General features: G+C 45.9%; 1 long non-coding RNA gene across 6 annotated transcripts in view; it reads right to left on the bottom strand.

The window, feature by feature from the left end:
* The window catches only part of LOC103347828 (uncharacterized), a 227,207-nt gene that overhangs the window by 180,011 nt on the left and 23,076 nt on the right, over window positions 1-24,120 (bottom strand). For 5 of the 6 annotated variants that reach the window (XR_016230511.1, XR_016230510.1, XR_016230507.1 and 2 more), the window contains exon 3: window positions 1,301-1,353. This is a non-coding gene — a long non-coding RNA (uncharacterized LOC103347828). Of the gene's footprint in view, window positions 1-1,300; window positions 1,354-4,062; window positions 4,192-24,120 lie in introns of all 6 variants that reach the window. The other variant, XR_016230509.1, reaches the window with a different exon arrangement.

Genomic DNA, 24,120 nt, shown 5'->3' with positions numbered 1-24,120 from the left:
AAAATCATCAAGGGAATACAAAACAAGGAAAAATGAGTAATTGTTACAGGGGTGAAGATATACAACTAAATGTCATAAGTGGCCATGAATTAGCTTCTGCAACCACAAATGGCACTGTTGGAACAAGCAAGGTCTGTGATTAGAATTAGTCATAGTATGCCTATGGTAGTCAATGCTTGGGATAGGCAAAGTTGATTGCCTGGTTGCAGGAGGTACAGGGTAACGCCTGCGTTCTTAGTAAATACACACAGGACAACAGGGTATCATTGTGCACTTAATATCAAATGTGTTGAAAAGCCAAAGGCATCACAATACCAGATTTCAGGACATACTACAGGGCAGTTATAAACAAAACAGCATGGTACTGGTACAGAAACAGATGGATAGACCAATGGAACAGAATAGAAACACCAGAAATCAATTCAAACATCTACAGCCAACTTATATTTGATCAAGGATCTAAAACCAATTCCTGGAGCAAGGACAGTCTATTCAACAAATGGTGCTGGGAAAACTGGCTTCCCGCAGTGCTCACGTCAGAGCCATCTGAGAGTCACTGCTCTCCCTTTAGAAGAAGCTTTTAGTGATGCCCCTTTGCTATCCTTCATATTAAAATCATGAACAACACATTCCTCACACATCATCTTAAAAATGGACATATCATGTCCTAACCATAAGTTAAAGAAGAGATGAAAGGAAATAATTTTCAATAAAATATACACTGTGGGATGCGCATTGTAGCACAGCAGGCTGAACTGCCACTTGGAAAGCATGCATCCCATATCAAAGTGCCGAGTTCAAGTCCCAGCTACTCTGCTTACAATCAAACTTCCTGCTAATTCATTCAAAACAACAGATTATGGCTCAATTGCTTAGGCCCCTGCCTCTCATGTGGGACACCCAGATGAGTTCTGGGCTCCCAGCTTCTACCTAGTCAAGTCTTAGCTATGGTAGGCATTTGAGGAGTGAACCAATGTCTCTTGGTCTTGCTCTAACTCTGCCTTTCAAGTAGATGAAAATAAATAAACAAATAAATAAATAAATAAGCAAGCAATTTTTAAAAATATATATCTCAATATGTGAATGAGCTTGACTATAGAAAGCAATAAAATCATCAGATGTTCACACCTAATTTTGGAAGAATCATCATAACCAAAGACATATGAAAATGCAGACTGATTCAAGTGTCTTCTATTTGTGATTCGAATGATCATGAGCACTGTTTATATCAGGGAGTTGATTTTTCAAAATGGTAAATAACTCTTGGTAAAGTTGTGGGCAAAACAAAGTATAACCTTACCTTGTATCACAACATCACTGTCTAATTAGGTAAAAGAAGCACCAAGCAACAACCTGCAAAAACAAAAAATATAATGCCTTAAATATAAAGTTGTGGGAAAATACATGGAAAAGGAAATATGACAAAATCCATTTTTTCAATCTGTAAAAGCTCACAATGATGACTAACCTAGATGACATTACAAAGTGACCAGATGCTTTGTGTCTTTGCATAGACTCACCAGGAATTAGAGAGCTTCAAGTGCAGATTGCTACTGGTGGGTTGTAGGGCAACCGGATACTCTGAGAGGCATTCCCATGGGCGATCATGATTTGCCATGATCAGAATGATGCAAATAATTTTTGGTAAATTCCAGAACACAATGAAACACAATCCTCTCAGTTTACACGGTGGATACATTCTCTGGGAGAGCCAGTACTTATTGAAATTGTGCACCAAACATTTTGTGTTCTCTGTGGAACAGTTAGGATCTAGGCTCAGCTAATTGTCAAAAGCATTTTCATTTACATTCATATTCAGTGAGACTATTGAGATTCATGCAGGATGAGGAACAATTCACATACAAGACCCATCCTGCCCTAGTAATCTTGTCAACCAAAGACCCCTCGGACTTTTCCAAATGCCCTTTGAGAGGTGGAATTTCTCCAAGATCATCAAAGAGCCTCCACTGACAAAATTGTCTGGACATAGTCTGCAGATCTGCTGACCCCTAACGGATGGCATCCCATCCCCTCCCAGCCGATACGGATGCTATATATGGAACATTTCAGTTCAGAGCACTCTGCAATGATACCTCACTGAAGGGTGAGAGAACTCTGTGAATGAATGGCCAAGTCACTTCTTTGACTTCTGTAAGAAACGATACAGATGTCTCTAGGAAAAGGTCAGTAAGCTCATATAATAGGAACTGCAAATAAGAAAGGAAACTTGTCCTTAGGTGCACAGTAACAAATGGTCAGGTGTGGCAGCTGGGGAACCGGGCCAAGCTTTAGAGGCCTGCTTGTTGTAGCTGCCATGGTCATTTCTCCACTTGGCAGCTCCAACTTTCTCAAGCCTGAGAGTCAGTGACAGTTCTGCTCACTTGCCAGACAAGAGGCCCCCATAACTTCTCACATTCAGGTTCCTCCTAAGGTGGGCCATGAATGACAACTGAAAATCCCAGCAGGATTCTCCCCAAAACAGGAGCTCAGGAGGAGGAATCATTCCAGAACTTTCCAGAACTTTTTTTGACTGGACTGGGCATGGATGACTGCCACGAGCAGAGAGGACCAAGTCCTTGGAGTCACAGGGTCCCCAGGAGCAAAATTTCAATTTCTCCACTTTTGCCTGTTCAATGCGATGTAAAATTCGGAGTGCTTATAATGTATTGTCAGTATTCAAAAGTTCATATTGATGATTATTATTTCCATTATTTTCCATCCATGAAAAATGAAAACATCAACAGCCTCTCAACCATTTCCTGGGCCTCTGAATTCAGTATTTATAAGCTGAAACTGGGTCTGTGCATCTGTGAAGATGATTTTCAATTGATAAACATCTTACTGTCAATCTTTCCACATCCTGTACAGATTTTCTTAAAAAACTGCAGCAAACCCACAGCAATCTCAGCAATTAAGTGCATTAAATAGAAGTGATTTCTAAAAGCTACAGCCAGACAGATTACATGCGGGAATAAAAGATCACAAACTAGATACCTCTTAGAGACTCACTTCCCAGTGCGGGTGGAGGAGGGGAGGGGGATGAGTCTCCCCTTTCTTTCCCAGGACACTTGGATCCATCAAAAATGTAACCTGGGACAGGCATTCGGTACAGACCCTTGCCTGGACCTTCTATATCCTTTATCAGAGTGCTTGGGTTCAAGTCCTGACTCTACTCTCTATCCATTCTTCCTGTTGATACACACTTTGGGAGGCAACAGGTGATGTCTCAGATCCTTGGATCCCAGACGCCTACATGGGAGACCTAGACGGAAGTCTTAGCTCCTCCTGGTTTCAGCCTGGCCTGGCCCTTGTTGTTGTGAGCAATTGAAGAGTAAACTAGCAGATGGAAGATTTCTGTCTCTGTTTCTTTCTCTGTGTTTCTCCCTTTCTCTTCCCCTTCTTCCTTTCACATAAATAAAATGGCTTTTTAATTCAGTCCAAGAAATTGCCCTCCTCCTTCCTGATTTCCTAGTAACTATCTGCTCAGTGGGGAAGCAGGAGGGGCCGCACGTGCATCAGGCCACTTACCCTTGAAGTCTCTTGTGCAGAACCCCAGGCATGACTTAACCTCAGCTGTGGTTCAGCTGAGACTTCTGCCCCCACACCCAACAGAAATGTTTTCATGAATCCAGCCTTGATCTAAATCTCAGTCCTCCAAATGAATTCCCCATTTCCCCCATCTCCCCTCCTGTTAGGATCCCTGCTGGCACAAAATTGGGTGGAAGTGAGGCCTCTTGCTGAGTCACATGGCACTGGGTAAATGAAGCCATTGTTTTTATTTCAGAAAACAATGTTTATGTGCAACAAATGTATCTTTTTTTTCTGGGCCTGAACCCCAGACACTGTAGGATGCATTCAAAAGACAGTCATCGAAGACACTTCTGAGCCTTGCACCATGGATGCAAAACAGATGGACCCCTGTCTTCTCCATTCCAAATCCCTGGTACTCAACACAAACACAAATAGTTCCTTTCCTTTTTGTGCTGATCTCCGTGCACAGTGTGTCCAGCTAGGCTCAGCCTGTGAAAGAACATGGGGCCGAAGCCTTGATCCTGGCCTCACCTGGAGGATCGGCTCTCCAGACTGACAGCACCCTTTGCCCAGCTGAACAAGCATCAGGCATCTGGGGCTGTGATCTCCTCACTCGTGTTGTATGTCTTTGTGTCTGTGTCCTTCTGCATGTGTTGTCTCCTGGGAAAGAAGGAAGAGGTGTCATAAACTCTGTCTTCCCTACCCCCCATGGATCTGCAAACATGGAAAAGACACCCAGTAGCAACCTAAATCATGCTGAACAAAAGAATGAATGAAATAAAGTGCTCCTGGCTCTGTTCCCAACTATGGAAAAATAACAGCAAGCATATGTCTTCCCAGCACACTCGCTGAAACATCTCCACGAGACTCAGATGCTCACTGCTGCGCCCACGGCCCCTTGTGCCTCTCTTTCTGTGCCTAACAGGAAGAAACCAGGTGTCCTTGACAACCTCCAGTACCAGGAAACAAGGGTTGCAGTCAGCACACACATGCCAACTGACCCTGAGAAAGGGAGGAGACATTGTTGAAATAAAGGTCAGCTGTAAAAAGCACCTACGAATGTAAAAATGCTCCCCTGCTACCCAGCATGCTTCTGGAATGCAGCAGGTGCCATAAGATGACTGCAGCCCATACACACCCCCAGGCACATGCAATGCCAGGACAAATGAAGAGTATCCATGCAAACACAGGTCACAAAGAGACTGGTTGACCACAGCTGGGATCTGTTCACTAAACCAAAACAACTTGCCCTTGCTGTCTGACCCACCTCACCAGTCTACCAATTGTAGATGAGATGTTTGAATTCCACTGCTGAACTGAGATCAGACCCGAAGATGACCACACTACAAACTATGGTGCCATATTCATGACTGGACACTGACTGCTAGCCCTCAAAACCAAGTACTTAGTGGATATGAGTAGTCCAGGTAGAAGCAAGGAAAGATATCTGTAACAGGCGCCATTGACATTCGAAGCTGCCTTAGTCACTGCCAACAGTGTGTCTCTCAAGCCAAGCCTTTTATTGAGTTTATGCCAAACCACTGATTAGGAGTGAGATGTAAAGGGTGATAGGGAAGAGTAGATATGAAGCCCAACAGACAGGCTGAGATTTCCTATGTGTGAGAAGATACCAGATGTCCAGGAGCATCAGCAACCTAATCCAGTCATATCGGCATTTTTTTTTTCAACAGAGAAAGGCATTTTAGGAACCAGGAATGGAGCTATCCTAAAGCAACAGCACTTGGACAGCCCCAAGAGACCAGAGGAGCAAGTGCATCAGAGCCTCAGGAAGACAGGAAAAATGCAGCCGCCCCAGCCCGGAATGCTTAGCATCTGCACAAAAGAACCACAGCAATGAAACTAGAGCATCCATGAAAACTGAAAGCAACCTGAAGCTGCCCAGAGTGGGTCAGGCTGAAAGAATTATCATAACAAAAACAACCCCCACACAGGAAGGGCGGACTTGAGTGGGTGTATAATCACAGACAGGCACGGTGTCTCCCGGTGTGCATGTGGGCCTGGTGTCTGGGAATTAAATGTAATTGCAAATGTCTGTGTTGAAAATAGGAATCCCATTCTTGAGCTCTACGTGCTGCTGGCGCCCTTCCACAATGGAAACCATAAATCCCACAAAGAAACGCCACTTAGCTTCCTGGAACAAGGGGCTCGGAGCATGTGGGAGGTCGGTGAGTGCTGTTTGATGAGGGGCCAACTGCAGGGCTTTGCTAAAGGGCACTCGTCCTCAACCAAGCCTGGAACGCAGGTACCCATCAGGGAGGGTTTTTTTTTTTTTTTCTATTTTAATTTGCTTTGGATTTTCTTTTTATTTTACTTTATTTATTTATTTATTTTGCATAAAAAGTGCCTTATCATGGCCTCCTAATATCCGTTCTGGATGCTTAGGTTTAAATATCTACTTCTGCTGCTTCCAGACTCCCACAATCGCAGAAACATCAATCCTGCCCCCTAAGAAAGATGCTCGAGGGTCCCTGAACAAACAGACTTCCTGTTGACCCTCACCAGCTCACCATGCACCCCCGATTCATTTGAATCCCACTGGCGCACAGAGACAGAACTCATGCCAGAGCTCACCAGGCAGCATGGGCCAGACCTTGCTGAGTTCACACTCAGGTGCAGCTGAATGTGACCTGAAGCAGATTCAGTTAAGTACAGCCCGTAGAAACCAGACGTGTCCCACAGAGGCAACAAACACTGCAGAAGGGAGAAGGAGGAAGTGGAGCAAGAAAAATTCGCAGTGATTTGCAGGGGAAGTTGCCCTCTTGTGAACAACATGATTCAGTGAGGAATGTAAGGTATGCATCTGCATGTGGACCCCATGGCCCTCCAAGTGGACCCTTTTGTATCTTAGTGTCAGCAGGGAGCTTTCAGAAAACATGGCCGGCCGTTCTGATCCCACTCCAAGAGATCTCAACTCCAGTTCAACTGCATGAGATACATGCATCACTACCATGTCACACCTCTCTGAGTATTTCCATCACGTGGCCATGACTAAAAACCATTTAGTCTAACCAGAGAACCTGTAAGAACTCAGCTATGCCAACAGGAGTAGTCAGGGAAGACTTCCCAGAGGGTGTGCTCGGGACAGCAAACAGCCAGGATTGCAAGGAAAGGGTGGAAGAGGGGTCTAGAACACGCCTACTTCTGACCTTGAACGCTGAGCCCCATCGTGAAAACTTGGTCTGACAGCAACAGGAAGACAGGGGGTCCTTCCGATGAGTGGGTCCCCTCCCACATACACAGTGCTTTTCAACTTCCAGGGCACTTCTCCACCGTGGTCTTTTTTGATCCTTTCAACAACAATGTGAGGTAGCCAAGCAGGGAAAACATAAACATATCCATTTTGCAATGAGGAAATGGAGACTTAGAGAGTTTGAGTGACTCCGTAAGAGTGGTGTTTTCAGAACATTAGTCCAGTGGTAGCATGCAGTGTGAATTACAGTGTGGGACAGAAAATTCCAGGAGGTCCCTTAGAAGACTGATACCTTCCTGTAAATGGGAGGTAATCTTAGTCCATGGCATGGCAGAGGCCTTGAGAGACACAGCAGAGAGAGGGTCTAAGAGCCACTTTCCTGCTCTGCCTCCCTCTATTTGCCTCTGGTACATGGGCACTGATGTTTAACACAGTAGGTTAGAGTTGGAGCAGCTCTGCATTAACAGGAAGGAGGCTGCAGAGAAGAGGGAGTAGGAGAGACAGGACTGAGAGCCTGGTCTTCCAGCAAGGGCGGCCTCCCTGCTCCAGGCGATTTTTAAGAACAGAGGACACTTTGTCTCCATTCCTACTGTCTCTGTCCAAGTGGAGGGAACTCCACGGTTCAGAGGCTTTGGTCTCCTACCACCTATTTAGTTAGTGGATTAGAGCAAAATAACCAAGGATGCCCAGCTGATTTCTGGATTCATTGCTGTGGGAGCCAGTCAGTCCACGGGGAGCAAGAGTTCTCCCAGAACAGCCCGCTCTCTGCAGAGCTGTGCCCTTCTCAGTGCTGCCTGGAGTGGATGGATGAAGCTGCAGAGTTCTGGACTTAGAATTAAAAAGCCCATTTGGACGGTGCCCATGACCTCCAACAAAACACTTTAACTCTTCAGTTCATAGCTTATTCAGAACCCAGGAAGCCAAGATGAGCCCTTTTCATAGGGGGCTTCTTCAAAAAGACCCCAAGAGTTGACAACATTATTGGAGCAGAAAAACAAAGGGATTTGGCATGAGCCCCATGACACTGACAGACCCCATGTGGCTTTTCACCCTTCTACAGCCACACAAGGAAAGAACAGGTGACATTACTCCAAGGAGCCTAGCAGCTTAATTAGTCTACCTGCATGCCCGGGGGATGAGCTGCCAGAGCTGCAGCTCTGCAACCCTCTCTGGGAAAACCCATCAGGCCTCAGGAGAGTCGCAAATTCACAGGCACCTTGTTCCGTTACAGACTGTTGCCTCCATCAGACGCCTTCATCCAAGCAGCCCCATAAATGATTGGCAGCCTCTATTCTGTGATGTTGCAGCACTGAGAAACTGCAGAAACCAAGCCAAATATGTTAATATTCTTTACCTGAAAAACAGCTTACCAAGACAGCTGACTATACAATATACCTTTAAAAGGCAAAGATGGTGTAAATAAAGGGTCTTTTTTAGATGGCACAATTTTAGACTCTCAAATAGGCTTCAAGGACTAATATTCCTTCCCTGTTTCCTACAGGTTTTGAAATTAAATGATTAAGTCTCAAGTGCACACATACACAAGAACACACATATATCATTTTTTTTTATTTGACAGGTAGAGTTATAGACAGTGAGAGAGAGACAGAGGGAAAGGTCTTCCTTCTGTTGGTTCACTCCCCAAATGGTTGCCATGGCCGGCGCTGTGCCGATCTGAAGCCAGGAGCCAGGTGCTTCTTCCTGGTCTCCCATGTGGGTGCCGGGGCCCAAGGACTTGGGCCATCCTCTATTGCCCTTCCAGGCCACAGCAGAGAGCTGGACTGGAAGAGGAGCAACTGGGACTAGAACCCGCTATCCATATGGGATGCTGGCGCTGCAGGTGGAGGATTAACCAAGTAAGCCATGGCGCCAGCCCTCCACATGTATCATTTAAGACCCAAGCTTTTCTAAGGCCTGGGACTAAATTGACCTTGGCCATTCAGAGGCTTCAGCTTTCCATGGGCATCCTCCCCACACTGGATCGTAAGATCCTTTATCAATACCACTTGCTTTTACCCAACGCTCCTAGATCCCCCAGAGAAGAGGTACAATAATTGCCCATGTCCAGCTCAAAACAGGTTAAATGACGTGATGAGTACAGAAAACAGAAATTCAAAATGTTGCTACTATCACATTTTAACAATTTTTACTTTTAACATTTTTCCAACATTTGCTCCCAATTTATCTGTTATATTTCCAAGCCCCCGCTTTATTAGTCTACATCTTTTTGGAGTCTAAACAAACTTGGATGCGACTGAAGTTTGCTGGGTTTGTGTGACTTCTCCCTTCCTTCTTAGAGCATGAGGGGTGAGGGTAAAGCAGGTGGAGGCAAGGCTCCAGCAGTCCAGGGGACCTGCACTGTGGCAGGTGTCATTGCTCACTGGACATGTATCCCCAAGAGTGTGGAAGCAGAACCTCAGAACTGCACCTTAGTCCAGTTCAAGTCTAGCCTCCTCCAGGAAACCTTCTCTGACTGCATCTGCTATAAGCCATAATCTTTTAAGAATAAAGAATCTAGCCTGGAAGCATCGATTGCATGTTCGGGTGCATCAGTGATACCAATGTTCGATTTCCTGTTTAAATATGTATTCCAGACACAAGTAATACAAGACAGAGCAGTAGAAATACAACTTTAAAAAAGAACCATAAGCAACAAGAAGTTAAAATTATGCTTTCAGGTGAAAATGAGGGACTAGGGGCCAGTGCTGTGACATAGCGAGTTAAGCAGCCACCTGCAACGCCATATCCCATATGGGCACCAGTACAAGTTCCAGCCACACCACTTCCAATCCAGCTCCCTGATAATGTGCCTGGGAAAGCAGCAGAAGATGGCCCAAGTACTTGTGTCCCTGTACCCATGTGGGAGACACAGAAGAAGTTCCTGGCTCCTAGCTTTGGGTTGGCCCAGCTCTAGCCGTTGTGGCCATTTGGAGAGTGAACCAGCAGATGGAAGATCTCTCTCTGAGTCTAACTCTGCCATTCAAATAAATAAGTAGAATCTTTAAACAACAAAAAAAAGTGAGGGACTAGAAATGGCTGCAAGACATTGAAGAACATCAGGATTCACCTAGCTCTGACTTTCTTCAATGAGTAACTTCTCCTAAACACACACACACACACAGAGTCACATATACAAGCCATACCTGAAACCTTGTAGAAGTTGTTCTCCCCAGCTCACTTTTAGAACATCTTCAAAAGTCAGAAGCAATTCCTTAGACTGGCTTGTTGTCTAGTTCTTCATGTGATAAATAGTAAGATATTAAGATGAATTCTTCCATTCATTCTTCCATACTACATATATCTGTGCAGAATCAGTACAGCAAGTTATCTATGTATCTACCTACCTATCTAGTCAGTGCAAATGGTCAACCAGCAGGATGAAATTTCAACAAACCAAGTACTCTCAGGCATGTATAGGCTGTAGCCTGACAAGGAGACATCAACACCACGTGTCACGCACACAGCCCTCTATATTGAAGATGTGTGATATATCAGGGGCTGCTGTTGACACTGAGTGTACAGCAGAGAGAAACGCAACTGAGGCTCCTGCCCACAAGGATCCTATGTTCTGATGCGGGAGACACAGTAACTGGAAGTAGTAAGCACACACACTAGATGATGCAGGGGTATGGGCTGGAAGGAAAGCACAGCTGGACATACATCAAGGGACGGGCACTCACTGATGGTCTGAGGATATGAGCTTTGGGCAGAGATCTGAATGAAGTGAGAAATGAGGTCCATTACACCTCTGAAGGAAGAAGCTTCCAGGGGAAACGCACCTAGTGCCAAGGCCGAGGTGGGAGTTTGCACAGTACATCAAATGAACAAAGGGAAGGCCTGAGGAGTGTAAAACAGCAAGCAAGAAGGAGGCAGGGAGGGTGCAAAGTCGGGATGGGGAGACAGCTCGATGGAGGAGGGCCTGTGGGTGATACAGAGTGACTGGCTTTGTTCTCCACGTGGAAGAAAGCTGTTGAAGGATTTTGAGGGAAGCCGTAGTCTGATGTAAGTTTTGCAGTGTTCATGCTGGCTGCTCTGTGGAGAACAGAACAGATTGTACAGGGCTAGGAGTGGAGGCTGGGAGCCCAGGCAAGAGTCCCTCTTGCTTGTTCCTGCTGTTTCCTGTGCATCATCTTCCCAGCTCAGTTGCCATCTGTTCTAGGGCAGACTGTTCTGGTCTGTCTGGAAACCTCACTGCTGGGCTCTAAGGAATAATATCGAGCCCCAGACAACTCCATAGGTTCTCCCCCAGTGGATTCCCCTTCCCCCTGAAACCCAACCAAATACACTCTCACTCCCATGTCCCTCCCCAAACGCTGGCTCTTCCCATTCCCCTGGTCAAGTCCTGTTCAGACAGCGCTAGAGGACCAGCTAACTAATGCTACACACTGGTTCTCCCTGGGTGTGAGTGGCAGGTATAACTGTAACATGGTTCTTGTCCAGGGGCCATTTCCTCAGCACCTATTCCAAAAGAATGCATCTTTAGCACCATCATTTTCAAAATCACAACAGACTTGGTACAAAGTGTTAGCAGGACGTGAGCCCCTTTAGAAAATTATAAGAAAAAAATGAAACCATACATTTTCAACTTTTGATGTGATTCAAATTAGATTATGAATATGGAATTCATCCGATACCCAGGATATCAAAGCCCTAAGAGATTGCCTAATTGAGCCAATCCATTTTAGGGATGACAGGACTGAGACCTCTAGATTCAAAGACTTTAGCAGAGAAATCACAGGATTGGTTCCTCCTAAACTGAAAACTGTGAAATGCTTTCAGAATGGATGGGATGATGCTGGGCCTCACTATATTATTAATTGTCTTCTAGGAGTCTCTTCTTCATCTCTTTCAACCTTTTATTCTCTGTGATATCCGTAGCTTGGAACTCACGTGGCTTCAAGAGTCAGGTCCCTCGAATGTGAGTAGCTATAGCCTTACAGATCCACATTTTGACCATTCTGTCCAGTGGACCCAGCCCCAAAAGGTGATCTGGCTTGGAAAAACACGGACAGTCCTGAGCACTGGACCCTAACACCAGCAACCAAGCAGCTCATGTACTTTATGCTAACCAGGGGCATTTAAGAAGGCATACATTTGTTCAAAAGACCAGTTGAAAGAAGGCACGTTTCTTCACTTGCCACTTACTGGGCTTTTCAGAGGACCCTGGTCACCTCTGAGAATCATGTCCTCCTGTGCACCTGGACAGAGAAGACAGGAGCCCATGGTCTGTAGTCTGAAGAGTGGTGGCACCGCTGAAGCAGCTGACTAAATATTTTTATGATTCTATAAGCAGAAAATAAATGCTCAATGAATGACAAGCACTGCACAGATGTCACCTATTAAATAATTAAAATAAAGTAGAAATTAAAAATAAACAGTGGGAAATGATTTGAAACACACACAACCAAAGGAAGCAGAAAGAGTAACCTGGGAATGAAGAAGTGAGTAAAATTAGATTTGAGCTATTTCTAAATTAAATTGCATCTAGATTAACTGACTGTCTTTCTCCTATTGTCAGCACAAAATAAACAATACCTTAAGCTGAGAAACCCTGAAGTGCAGCAGCCATGTGCCACTTCTGATGGGCAGGTGGGTGCTCAGCAATGCTGACAGGTGCACAGTGGGATACAGTGAAAGGGAAGGAAGTAGAAAAGGCAGTGATCAGCAAATGCTGGGCAATGAACACACAGAGACTCCTAGGAACACAGAACAGTAAGTATTTCTCTTTCTTGTTGGCCGGTCAGTTACGAATTTGCTGCTCTGTTCTGGGCATGGCTAGGTGGCTCTGCTTCAAGCTGCAGATCGGCCTGGGCTTGGCACACTTCAGCAGAAGCTTGGGCTCTGGTCTCTTTCAACTGTGCCTGCTCTGGCTTCCAAGTGAAAGGGCAACAGCTATCCAGAGGAAGCTTGCTCCATGGTTATGACTTCTGCTACAGAAGGTGAGCGCAAACATACAATTCCTCGGAAGCTTCAACCTGTACCTGGCACACCACCACTTCTAACCTACGTCCCATCAGCCAATGCAAGTCCCACTTCTCCCTACATTCCACACTGCTGATGCAAGTTCAATACCATTGAGATGAGAAATACACTCCCATCAACTCTGCTAACTACAAGTCATCAGGGACAAGGTATGGCTAGGTAATCCTAATGCAAGGACCGTGAAGAATCACAAGCAATGATCCAGTCTTCCATAGATTTTATTCAACATGATGCTTTCCAAATAAACTTGTTTCTGAGGTCCATCAAAATGATGGTCTAATCCATGGCCCACAGGACAAAACCTAATCCTGAATTTGTATGTCTTAAGATGGTTTCTGTATTGTTACACCATTGGCAAAAGGAAAAAAAATCACAAGAATGAAGTTTAGAAACATATGAAAATTATCTAAAATTCAAATATCAATGTCCATAAAGTTTTAGTGTATTATAGTCATATTCCTTTGTTTTTGTATTATTTATGCTCCCTTTCTTTTTTTAGATTTATTTATTTATTTGAGAGGCAGAGTCACAGAGAGGCAGAGGCCGAGAGAGAAAGAAAGGTCTTCTATCCACTGGTTCACTTCCCAGATGACCGCAATGGCCAGAGCTGTGCCAATCTGAAAACAGGAGCCAGGAGCTTCTTCCAGGTCTCCCATGCGGGTGCAGAGGCCATCTTCTACTGCTTTCCCAGGCCATAGCAGAGAGCTGGGTTGGAAGTGGAGCAGCCAGATCTCGAACTGGCACCCGTAGGGATGCCAGCACCGCAGGCTGTGGCTTTACCCACTATATCACAGCACTGGTTCCTATGCTCATTTTCAGTGGCAGAGCTGAGCAGTTATAGCAGAGACCATATGGCCTGTGAAATCTAAAATATTGAGGATCTGATCTTTAAAAGAAAAAGCTTCCTGACCCCTGATCTAGGCTACTATTGTCCACTAGACAAATAATGTGAGCAAATATGCAATAGTAAATGTTCCAATAGGTACATTACAAAGCTAAAAATAAGCAGGTGAATTGTAATAATATATCTATTTCTCCAAATATACCCAAATCAGTGCTTTTCCACATAAATGAGATATTTGAATTTTCTTTTTTATAGATCTTTAAAATCTGGGGTTTATTTTGTACTTAGAGCACATCTGATTCAAGACTAAACACAGTTCAAGTATTCAACAGATCTAAGTGGCCAATAGGCGCCAAATAGGAAAGCACAAAGGTAGACAACTTTAATCTCCCTTCATAAAGCTTGATCGTGGCTCACCTTTGCTTTGTTGGGTTCTGTTCTGAACTCAGTTTCCTCCAATTGGCTCTTGGTCTGGGTGACTACGGAAAGTATACAGTCAATGTAATGCTCTGTCTTTTGAAGAACCCTGCCCATAGCAGATGCTCAACGCATGTTTGTAGGATCAATAAATACACACATGGGCCCTTGTTCATGTCATGTTTCTGAAGCCATTCATAGGCATCTGTCTTGGACTCCCATCCTCCAACTGAGCAGTTTTCTCCTTCAAAATAAGATCAAGCATCTCCTGTGGGACCAACCTCCTGCAGACAAAACTATGAACTGGGAGAAATGTCTTAAAAATGTCCAAATGAAGGTCCAAAGGAACAATGAAACAGGAAGAAATTAAGACTGCATGGAGGGGAGGGTAGCACTGGACTAATGTACCATTTTTACATTTGATGTATCTGAACACAGGCTTCCATCAGCAGCAGTGGGGCTGCTAAAGCTTGAGAGAAATCCAGAGGACAAGTTCAGGGTCATAACGCAACAGAAAAGCGGGTGAAGTATAACACAAAAAGAAACAGACTGAGGATGAAGAGCCCTATGCTCTGCGCTTAGTTCTGACCAGTCTTCCACTGTCCCCTGAACTCTGCATGCATGGGGAAGACGTGAAGAAACATAGGCAAGGGTAGAATCAGACAAGTTTTCTACTACTTACAAGGTTGGAGACAAAATTCAGAATTTTAACCCAGCTAAAACTCAGAATTTTATCCCAGTTAAACTTTCTGCTGAAATAAAGAAAAACTGTCCAGTGGCATGTAACCAAAAAAATGTAGAGTGCCCACAACAAATCACTGAAGATGTCCTGGATACAACAGGAAATAACTAGACATACGTAAAACAGCAAAATGGAGGCTGACCCCCTGGTAACCCAGATGTTGACATTAGAAAAGAAAGGGTTTTCAATTGGCTGTTACAACTACTAGAACTGAGCACAAGCACATAGAGTCCACAAAGCCAATAACAACATCAAAAATCTCAGCAAAGAAATAGAAATGATTTTTTTAAAAAGAAGAAGAACCAAATGAAATTGTGGAATTTAAAACAAATTTCCTGAAATAAAATGTTCACTAAATGGAGATAATATAATTATCTGTGTAGGAAGCAATCTTACAAATTCTACCCACCCCCAAAATTACTAGAACAAATATGTTGTAAGAAAAAAGCTCTGTAGTTAAAAACTGAAGGTGGGCATTTGGCAAAGTATTTAAGATAACACTTAGTACCCCTGTATCCCATGTAAAAATGCATGGGTTCAAGTCCTGGCTCTGCTCCCAATTCCAGCTTCCTGCAAATGTGCACCCTGGGAAGTGGCAGATGATGGCCCAGGTGCTTGGGTCCCTGCCACCTACTTGAGAGACCTGGATTGGCTTTTTGGTTCCCAGCTTCAGCCTGGCCCATCCCTAGATGTTGCAGGCATTTGAGACGTGATCCAGAGAATGGATGATCTTTCTCTGTGTCTATTTTTCAAATAAAAATAAATAAACAACAATTTTGAGAGAGCATTTATATTTTATTTCCTAGCTCTAGGTAACCAGAAGTTAAAAATTTAAGAAACAATCTATTTTAAGATAGAAACCAGAATTATGAAATGGAAACAAATCCAACAAAATATATGCAATGTCCATACATTTAAAAGTACAAACCAGCCGGCACCACGGCTCAATAGGCTAATCCTCCGCCTTGCAGCGCTGGCACACCGGGTTCTAGTCCTGGTTGGGGTGCCAGATTCTGTCCCGGTTGCCCCTCTTCCAGGCCAGCTCTCTGCTATGGCCCAGGAGTACAGTGGAGGATGGCCCAAGTGCTTGGGTCCTGCACCCCCATGGGAGACCAGGAGAAGCACCTGGCTCCTGCCTTTGGATCAGCGCGGTGCGCCGGCCACAGCGCGCCAGCCGCGGCAGCCATTGGAGGGTGAACCAACAGCAAAGGAAGACCTTTCTATCTGTCTCTCTATCTCTCTCTCACTGTCCACTCTGCCTGTAAAAAAAAAAAAAAAAAGTACAAAACATAGCTCAAAGACATTGACGACAACTCAAATCAAGAGATAGATTGCTGTGTGGACAGAAAGATTGAGTATTGTCAAAATGTCAATTTCCTCCAAACTGATCTATAGATTCCACATTATCCCAATCAAAATTGTAGCTGACTTTAAGGTGATCTAAAATTTGGCAGAAATATCTCAGCTGGGAAAGCTTTAGACATGAGATCTAAAATTCAAATGGAAAATTACAGGAAAAAAAGAGATATTTTTCCTGCGAAATTAAAGGTCAGAAACATTTTATAAAACCCTCTTCTCTCAGATACCAGATTTCTGTAATTCTTGCAAAACCAGAGTTTACGTAACAATAACCACCCTTTACAATTCTTTAGCTCTTGCCACTCACATAGCACTAAAAAGACTTTTACCCAGCTCTTTTGATTTCTCAATGATGCACTATTACCCCAACATAACAGAGACATTTGATGACAAAGAACTTGTCCATGATCTCTGGCCCATGACAAAAAAGATACAAAGCTTTGACTTAAACCCAGGTTTTCCATGGTTTGTTCTTTGTTTTTGAATCTCGCAATCCCTAATGATTAGATTATGTGCATTGCCTCCTAATATGGACGAATCCTATTGCCCCACTCCCACAGATGTGTGGTCCACCAACAACAATGAACAGATACGAAGGCCTTTGAGGGTGCTGGGAGCAGGGGCTGTGAGAGGCCCAGGGAACCCAGTTCCTGGTCTAAATGAAAGGTTGCAGGCCAGGATCTGGCTCCCATCACATGAAGCTAATACTGCTCTTAGGCTCAGCTCTTCAGAGGGGACTGTTAATTTTCCTCTGTCCCCTCTTGCCCCAGCTCCACACTAAACATGGTTGCAAAAGGAAGCTTCTTGATGCTTAGATGCAAGGGGCTTAAATCAGGGGAAAAGATTTTGTGGAACTAAATCACCAGTGCAGGGGCTTCGGCATTTTAGCACAGGAGGATAAGCCCCTTCTTGCAACACAAACATCCCATATCAGAGCACCGGTTTGAGCCCCAGCAGCTCTGCTCCGATTCATCCATTTGGGAAGTAAACCTGCAAATGGGAGCTCTCTCTCTCTCTCTCTCTCTCTCTCTCTCTCTCTCCATCACCTCTTTCCACTCACCTCAGACATGAACCTCAATGTGGCTTCACATCAGCCAGACTGCTTTGGAGCACAAAAGTGATGCTTTAGCTGTTGATGCAGTCAGACAAGGTCCCTGAGGTCACCTAAGTCACCCCACCCCTGAGTGAGGCACTCCCTGCACGTAGTACCTGTGTAGGTGGCTACAGGAGTTCTCCAGTGAGAGTCAGGGTGCATTGCCCCAAGACAGCCTCCAAATTTCTTGGAGTATCTTGAGCTAGCCAATCCTTTTTGGAATTTGCCTGCCTCTCAGAAAGCAAGCAGTTTTTAAAAACAGAGTTTCTCACATCCATCCCATGGTGATTTTGATTCCCTGATTATAGGATGGGTCTCCCAAAAAACACAGATTCCCAGACCCTACACCAGACAAGCTGAGTGGGTATTATCTAGGGAGAGGTATGGGAATTGTTCTTTTAAAACATTCCCATGTGGTTCCACTGTACAGCCTGGCTGGAGTCACTGAATTGGAGTATTCAATTTTCCAACCCAAACCCCTATCTCCCACCTCTCCTGTTTCCAAATTGTCTGTCCCCTGCAGCCATCAACACACCCAGGAATTCCTCCCCAAGGCACCTGCTCCATGTTTGAAAAGTAAATATCATCATCGTCCCCTTAAGTCTTCTTTTTTAAGACTAAAAAGAACACCACAGCTCTGCCCACCAAGAGCCTCCAGAAATTAGTCTCAAATAGTATTTGCTTCAGAAATGCTTTTATTATATAATTCAGACACGACCTGCTGAAAGTGTAGGGAAGACTCCATCAGCTGTGTCGCACCCACAGATCCATGGATGCTGAGCATTTCTGTCTTTGGAGTCAGTCTTTTGTTTTGGCAAGTGACCCTGTAGAAAATCAAAGGAGGGAAGTGTTCAAGTAAATGAGGCTATCATCTACTGGGTTCCAGTTCCCAGCTCTTTAGGGGAGGTAAGAGGCTCTTTCAGAGAGAGCCTCTCCACAGAGGTACCATTCCACCAGCCGGGAAGTCCAAGTTCATTAGCAGCTGGCTCTGGAGCTGGACAAAGATATCATCCACAAGTACGTACCTGGAGGAAGCCAGGGGCTGCAGCGTTCCAATCTCATGTCCCCACTGGAGTCCTAACCCATGAGAATTAACAAGGACAGGGAAGGGAACCAGAGAAAGCCAGAGTCACTTGGGGGCAGTGGCTGAGATACTAGTAGCACAATGCCAAAAGCAGGCACCTGCACCTTATACTAGACTTGGCATTTCAAGGGTCAAGGATTGACCCAGTTAGTTCCAGCTGGGCCAGTGGGTTTCACCAGTGGGCAGCCAATGTGCTGCCCACACCTGGTCAGGATGAGCAGAATATTTAGTACCAAATTTGATGAACTAAACGACATTAAAGTTATCAAACATAAATAATGTTTATGTATCCTTAGTGGGGAAAAATCAATCTAGAACTGCTGGATTATGTTGCTGCCTGAGAGGGAGAGTGGGAGACAGGGTAAGAATCACTGCTGGGAGTAGGCACCTGGCCTAGAGGTCAAGGTGCCCACATCCTATATCCTACAGACTTGACTCCAGCTTCCCACTGATGTACACCCTGGGAGGCAGCAATGAAGACCTGGATTGTGTTTCTGGCTCTAGCTCTGGACCTGGCTCAGCTCTCCCACTGAGGGAAACTCCATTCCATCTCTTCCCTCTTCCTCTCTTTCCTTCAAAGAATAAATTTACTTTAAAAAAAAAAAAAAAAGAAAAGAAAAACATTCCTGCCACGGATATAGCATTTTTCACCCAATGTTTTCACAATCCTCAAACTCTTTCTCATGCTTTATCTTTTTATCTTAACTCAGCTTCAAAAAAAAAAAAAAAACCTCAATTCTCTAGACAACACTATAATCCCATTTTTCAGATAACATAATTGATGTACAAAATGTATTTCACTACTAACGGTGGTTCAGGCAGAGAAGTCACAGAGCCAGGACTCAAAGTCTCTAGCTCCTAGCTGAAGGATCCTCCCAAAAGATGTGCTTTTTCTCAAAGGCTAAAAGCTCTAAGTATCAGGGTGTGCCAGGACCTGGAGCCTCAAGTCCTTAGCACTCAGAGTGCCCAATCTAGAAATATTACCTTTCCAGGTTGACGCTGTGGCTCATTTGGCTAATCCTCTGCCTGCGGCACCGGCACCCCGGGTTCTAGTCCCGGTTGGGGCACCGGATTCTGTCCTGGTTGCTCTCTTCCAGTCCAGCTCTCTGCTGTGGCCCAAGTGCTTGAGCCCTGCACCCGCATGGGAGACCAGGAGGAAGCACCTGGCTCCTGGCTTTGGATCGGCGCAGTGCGCCGGCTACAGCGTGCCAGCCATAGTGGCCATTTGGGGGGCGAACCAACAGAAAAGGAAAACCTTTCTCTCTCTCTCTCTCTCACACTCTCTCTCTCTCTCACTGTCTAACTCTGCCCGTCAAAGAAAAGAAATATTACCTTTCCTGCGTTAGTTTGGCTTTGCTTCTGCGAATTATCTACATCCCAGCCTGGGGAACAAGCAAAGTCCTGAGCACATGACAGAGCCTCGCGCCTCCTCACGTCATCAGCATGTCTCATCCAAGACTTCCTTTCCCACAGTCCCGGCATTAAGATGCACACAGAAGAGAGCCTCCCTTGCTCTCTGGGAGACAGGGCAAGAGTTGCAGTAGTGTAAACTGAGGCTGGACACTCTTTCTGGAAGGGAAGGCGTTGACGTTCCCCCAACTCCAGGAGGAGTGGACAAGAGAGACTGTGTGAGGAAGGAGGGGTGCTGACTTGAGAAACAGGAAAGAGCAGAGGTCGGACGTGAATCCATCCCGGGAGTCACTCAGCCCCTCCACATCCCTCTCAACTCGGGAGAACCGAGACTGAATGTGCATTACAGTTACTTGCAGCTACAGCCCTGCCTCCTCCTCTAGTGGCCATGGATTTGACCTGCCCGATCCTTGCAGTGGAAATCTCAGAAGGAAAGCAAGAGGGGTCGGGGGGTGGGGTTGAGGGAAAACAAATGGTACTGTGCAGGGGACTTGGAATGAGGAGCCATAGGAGCAGAGCGGGGACCAGGGAGGAAGCTGGCCTGGCTTGAGGGGTAGAGCAAGAGGATACACCATCTCACAGCCCCTTACTGGCCAACAAAGTGATCTTGTAGGCATTATAAAATAAAGGGGCCTTGCTTTCTCAGGACCACTTATGGCCATCAGCTGAAAAATTCTGAGAAAGGTGATAGAAACTTAGGATGACCATGACCATGAATAGCACACCCTGGGGTGGTATGGGCCCACTGCATAACCAAGCATGGGGCTCTGTTTCTGGGCCAGAGCAGCACCAGTGACAGGTAAAACCACCAAGGCCAAGGCACTACTACCTTATTAACTAAAGGGACAGTACCTGCAACCTGGAGAAATCTCAAACACCTCTTTGTGCTACCCCAGTTCAGGTCACCTTATCTGATTCCCAGGGAGAAGAGATTCGAACGAGGAGGTAAGACCAGGAGTCCCGAGGCCCTTGTTGCTGTCTGTTTACACTGCTTCTTGCCACTTCTGCTCCCCTTCCAGGTCTGCAGTTTCGAGCACTTGCCTGTGATTTCACTCCGATGTTCAGCTTCCATTCCAAAGGCAAAACAAAAAGATACTCAGCGGGATTATCTCACACACCCCTAACCCAGACACAGGATTTCCCAGAGCATACATATTCACCCATTCTTTCTCATGAACGTCTACTCTAGAGTAGAACACGACTCTGCGAGGGTCCTGGGGGTAAGCAAAGTGCAGACAGGAGAGCTTGGCAATGCACAAGGACTCGGAAGCCACAGAACCAACACACAGCACAGGCGACAGGTTTGTGGGGACCAGCCCTGGTGTACATCACAGCCGGGGAAACCAAGACACACTGAGGCCTCATTCCTCACTTTCCCTTGGTGGGGAGCCTGGATGACCTCAGATCTCTTACGTCTCTGACCATGGGCCACCTCTGGATTTAGGGGCTTCAAGACCAGGCAGCTCAGTTCCAGAAGAGAGAGAGGCAGTACTTGAAGACTCACTCTCAGGGGCAGGAACTAAGGAAGCCTCAAGCCTCCATCCCGTGGACACCTACCAAAGACGCGGCTGCAGAAACCACACCCACACCCAGAGGGAGAGAGAAACTGACCACCAGACGGCATCCAGGCCCACACAGCTGGTCACACAGGCAGGTAGGAAAGGAAGAGCCCCCATGTACCACGCTCTGCAGTGTGCAGCCCCTGTACTAGGTAATTCATAATCATTATCTCATTATCCTCCCAATAATCCCAGTTCTTAGCCACTGCCCCTTCACAGACAGGAAAAATTGAGGCTGCAAAGAAGAATAACGCACCAAAAACTCACACAAATACTGTATGTGTGACAAATTTGTCACACAAATACTATGTATCAGAGTGAGGTCTCCAAAACTGCCTGTTCTCCCCGATACCTCCCCTGGAAATTGATTATAAAAATGATCATAAATACTGTTCATATGGGCAATGAGGGAATAGCATAGATTTGTGATGATCAGGATCCGATCATAGGTGATGGAGGCTAACTTTCTAAGGCACTGCCGTACAAGTCCAAGTCATTTCCATGAAGTAACCCACAGAATCCTCAGAGCAACACTGTGAATTTGTAACCATTTTATAGATGAGGACAGCCACCTGGAAGAGCTAGGTCACTTTCCAAGGTCTGGTAGCCGCAGGGTGGGAGAACCTGGCTGAGATCTCGGTCTTAGCACCTTGTGTGGGTCCCCGGATCAGGGACACTACGGTCAGGCCGAACTGGACCCTGGAGTCAGCCCCCAGGGGATGACTCCTTGCATCTTTCTGGGTGGGCTGTGTTGGGGCAGGGTGGGGTGGGGCTCGCTCCCCTCAGGCTTCCGTCCTTGGTCCCTGTTCTTCTTGGCTGACCGTGCAGCTCCGGCTGGGCAGCTCAGAAGCAGAGCTGTGGGTCTCCCAGGAAGGGCCTGGCAAAGACAGCCAGCAAGGCTGGCCCTGGAGGCCCGGCATCCCCAGGGAGGGGAGTCAGCGCTGCTTGTTCAACACCTGAGTGCTTCGGCTCTCCAGCGCAGAAAGGACAAGACCATTTTCCAGATGGCTGAGCTCAGGGCCTGGGGAAAGCAAGGCTGCTGACTGGGCTGTCCCCAGCACCACAAGGAGCAGCTCACACCTGCTCCCTGCCCCATCCTCGGACCTGGCCTCCCAGGCTTTTTGTCTCCACATCCTCTCCTTCCCTCCGGAGGCAGCCCCTCTCCTAGCCCCTCTCTTTCAGCAGATCAATCCATTTTGTATGAGCAGAAGAGTGAGGAAGAGATCAAGCTACAGAGACTGAATGCACAGCCCCGATAAGAGAAGCAAGAGGAACCTGCGGTGGCACAAGGGACTGTAGAGGGGATAATAGCCCAGACCCTGTGGCCACACAATGGGCCACATTCAGCACGCGCCCTCCTGGTCTCTAATCTAGCGGGAAGGGCATGTGTGCAGTCTATTAGCATTTAGTTTCCTTTTCTGCATTGTGCTGATAACCCACTTTCTGACCCAACCTCTCGCTTTTCTTTTCACTCACATTATAATTCTGCTTTCTTAAAATCCTATTCAGCTATATTAAAAAAAAAAAAAAACTCAAACTCTACCTTTTCAAAGCACATCAGTAATTTTTTTTTTCCCCAACTGAACCAAGGTGACTCCTACAAAGGATCTACCATTCTGGATCGTAATGATGGTTCAAGAGCTGAGGGACAGGTAGCATTCTCTGGGCTGTATTTATAAATTCGCTAATAGAAATCAACATAAAGGATGAGTCTCGGCAGGGAAACACACAGCAGCCACCCAGACCGGCAGCGCGGGATGGGCAAAGGCTGGTGAATGGCTCTGCTTTCCAATGAACCTGACAGTGAGCGCATCGCGCAGACTGTCTCAGCCCGTGTCACCCTGCGGTCACCTCGTGGTCAGCACTGTTATTCCCTCTGTTATTTGTTTTTAACAGAATTTGCCCAGAGAAAAATGTGGAGTTTAATCCACAGTTAATGATTCTGAAGGCAGACATTTCATGAAACCCACTTTCGGCTTTTTCGTGGCGAACGAGCAAATTGCCGGTAATCATAGAAAGTGGCATCCTATGCAGCCAATGCCTTTTGTTCATTACAGGAATCTCCCCAGACAGGAGTTACACATATTGATCACTGGAAGGTTCTAAAACAACAATTGGACAGATGAGAAGACGGCTGGGATGTGACCACAGTGCGGAATGCCGGGCTGCTGAGCCAGAATGTTCGCTATTCAAGTGCTGGTTTTGTTTCGGCTATTTGTATTCCTTCTGTGACTTAAAAATAACCTGCCGACATAACCAAATGAATAGGCATTTCCAACCCCAGGGAAATCTCCTGGACTCCACAGCGATGTGGTGTGGTTGTGTAAACATTAAGAGAAATTCCGATCCACAACTTCATCTTAGGGAGTAATTTCTCACAGAGTCTGACCTCCTGCCACCCTTGAGAAATATAAAAATCTCCAGGAAATTGGCCACATAGATGAGAGAACAGGACCATGGGATGACTGACACCCTGAGTGTGACCCATAGGGTTTTTTCTTTTCCAGGAAAGGACCCAGCTTCCCAAGCACGAAATTATGAAGGGGGTGAAGGATTGATTGCAAAGACCCGCATACCTGGCATGAGTGTTATGTTGGTCCAGGGAAGAAAGGAGAATGCGTTCTGGTTGTAGGTGACAAAGAAGGCTATAACACACAGTGTTAGCTGGGCCACAAGGACTAAATTAACAGGACTTGAATCTTGAGTTGTTTCTCCCAGAGAGGAGCTATGGTTGACACTAGCAGGTCACCCCTTCGCACCATGCTTTTCTGCAAAAGTCTAAGACATAGCCAGCGAACAAAGAAAACTCCAGGTTGTCCCATGACATGGCCAGGCCCTAACGGGGACCAGGCATTGGCCCTCAACTCTTCATGCACCTGTTGAGGACT

Source organism: Oryctolagus cuniculus, chromosome 2, assembly GCF_051225735.1.
Source record: "Oryctolagus cuniculus isolate XC-2025 breed Fujian yellow rabbit chromosome 2, ASM5122573v1, whole genome shotgun sequence".
In the NCBI taxonomy this organism is placed as follows: Eukaryota; Metazoa; Chordata; class Mammalia; order Lagomorpha; family Leporidae; genus Oryctolagus; species Oryctolagus cuniculus.
Note: the sequence above shows the minus strand (reverse complement) of the source record. Positions and strands in the feature narration are given on the sequence as shown.